Source organism: Diuraphis noxia, unplaced genomic scaffold (genome assembly GCF_037042655.1).
Source record: "Diuraphis noxia isolate RWA-SAM2 unplaced genomic scaffold, SU_Dnox_SAM2 contig0004, whole genome shotgun sequence".
Classification (NCBI taxonomy): domain Eukaryota; kingdom Metazoa; phylum Arthropoda; class Insecta; order Hemiptera; family Aphididae; genus Diuraphis; species Diuraphis noxia.
The window spans coordinates 27479403-27482170 of record NW_028301714.1 but is presented as its reverse complement, the minus strand read 5'-3'; positions in this window follow the sequence as shown (position 1 = coordinate 27482170).

Genomic DNA, 2768 nt, shown 5'->3' with positions numbered 1-2768 from the left:
GCGAGCGCTGAATCAACCGGTATGGGCTTTTATAAGGGACCCGCCACGGTGGGCGGCGCTCGCCAACTTTGACGCAACAAATCAATTCACCAATCCCCGGTTTTTGTAGCGGCTTATAGTGTTACAACTTATGGTTTTTCGAGTTACGGCAGTTACGGGGTGGAAAAATAATGTCATATAATTAAAAATGAATCTCCGGTAGCCGACGCCGTCGCTCGAAGGCAAGGTGTATTATATTTGCATCACTCGATTCACAACAATATTTATGTGTGTGTGTGTCTACTATTCTGTGCTTTAAAACTTAGTTTGGGACAATTTTAAACGTTATTTAGGCACAATGACATCATAAAGGAATTTTCTATTTGGAGAACAGTGAAAAAATGTATAGGGTTGATGGTGAATATAAAATGTGAAGAAAAAAATTCGCCACTGGTCTCTGCTATTACATAATACGTATTATAGATATCATATTATTATAAAATAAAAGGGTATAAACTGGACGCGCGATGTCACCACTCAAATGCGTAATCGACGTTCGAATCATATTTAGATTTTCAAAATGGATACTACTTATAAATTCTTGGTTCATGAGTATGTGGTATTTGGTATCTGGTTATATATTACTTGTATGTGTTACGCACTGCGTTAAAATTACATCATTTTAAAACGTTGTATTTGACGCGAGTCTAAACGTTTATTTTTGAACCCACCTTGTTCATTGCGCACCGCTTAAGTGTACATTATATTCGAATTTTGATTTTCAGACTCTGTAACTCGATATTTCCGTAGTACGATATGCGAGGTGTACTAATATCAAGCTAGCACCGTTTATTCGTAGCTCTTCGCATTCCTTTAAAGAACCTCTTACAAACATCCAAATATATTTGTACCTATATATAATATTATGGAAACTATTCTCTGGAGTGCAACGTAACTATATGCAACTCACAGCGTTCTGATTTAATATTAAACAGTTAAATTAAACGCAATTATTATAGGGGGTTGTAATCCCCCAAAAGACGTTCTTAGTATCTTCTTGAAATTTAAATCGATTCCCATAAAAATAAAAACCCTAGTCAAGCGTTCAATTTGTGAACCATAGTTAATAATTATTTTAATTGTGTATGTATAATATAGATAAATTACATTTATAGTTTGGATGTATATATGGGATGATTCATCAACCATTTTCAGTCCAATTTAAAAAAAAAATATATATATATATATATATATATATATTTGAATTCTGGTATTTTAAGGATATATAATATTAAAGATCTATTTAAATACTTAAATTTTTTAAATATTTGAAAATATAGTCCTAAAGAATACTTAAAATTTAAAAAAGTCAGGATTATTAAATAAATAATTGAGATAGCCTTAGCATACATCTGATGAATCACCCTGTATTTCTGAACCATTTGGTAATTGTAGCCTATTTCAGTTTTCGCACAAAATCGTTGCAATCTATAAAAATATGAAATATGATTTTTCGTGTATGAAGAGACTTAAACGTGCATAATATTGGTCATATCACAGTATAGAATCATTGATCGTACAATGATAGTGTAAAAATATTCATTGTAAAGAACATGCGTATACAATAATTATAAAATCCGTTAAATGAGCTTACTTTCTGAAATAAGTTTTGAAACATTTTTATAGCATCAATTAACTATATGGTAATGGTTATTTGCTTACATTAAACTATTTAAATTGTATTATTAACATATTAAATTAGTTTGCATCTATAGCTACTTCAAATAATTGAAAGTGCTCAACGCAAAATGTAAAATTTACATTTATTCTATTGTTTATGTTTGATTTTTGGCAATTGCGATAGTACAAAAAAAACGATACCTACGCTTAATTAACTTATATTAATACCGTCTAAAACTAGTCGGGACGGAATTCGGATATAGTTTATCCACCCCCGGGACGGAATTCGGACATAGTTGCTCCGCCCCCGGGACGGAATTCGGTCTTCAGTTATGGAACCATAGGGGGCCCGGGACGGAATTCGGTACCAGCCTGATTTTTGAGAATTAATTTTGAACGACGAATGGCGGCCATTTTTCAACTCTATATACGGCTTACTTTGAACTTTGGTACTCTAGGACTACAACCAGTTTAGCCCCAGCTTCAGTGTCATCACGAATATACGTTAGAAGAGAGTTTAAATATTTTCTCCTATTATGGATAAAATGTTTAAATGTTTGTGACACTACTATGGCTAGCTGTAATGACTAAATCTTAACCTGCACACCACTTAAAAGGTCCATGATAATATAGCAGATATATACCCATCAGCCATCACCATGAACTGTACACATTTTATTATGGTCCCGAAATGTGTCGAAAAAAGGGCAGTTCCATTTTCCTCCAAAAACGAAGTACCGTTTTCTTTTCCTCTACTGTCCATTTTCCTCCACAAAAAAAATGTTGGTTTCCAGTTTCCATTTACTTCCACATTATTTTCGACTAAAATTATGTTTATTTTCCTTCAAAATTTTAGCTAGTGTTTTAATATTACGTTCTGTATTATTAACTCTATAGTAAAGGCAAAATAGCTATAGGCACATTTTACGTTTATGGGTTGATAATATTTACATTCTGTTATCGGCTATCTATATCAGTTATCAAAAAACGCTAGTCTCAGTGATTACAAAAAGTAAAATAATTATTCATATTATGTCTAATTTTTTTTTTCTTTAAACAGGCATTCATTTGTAGCTGAAATGTCGTATAATTATAAAAAATATATACAA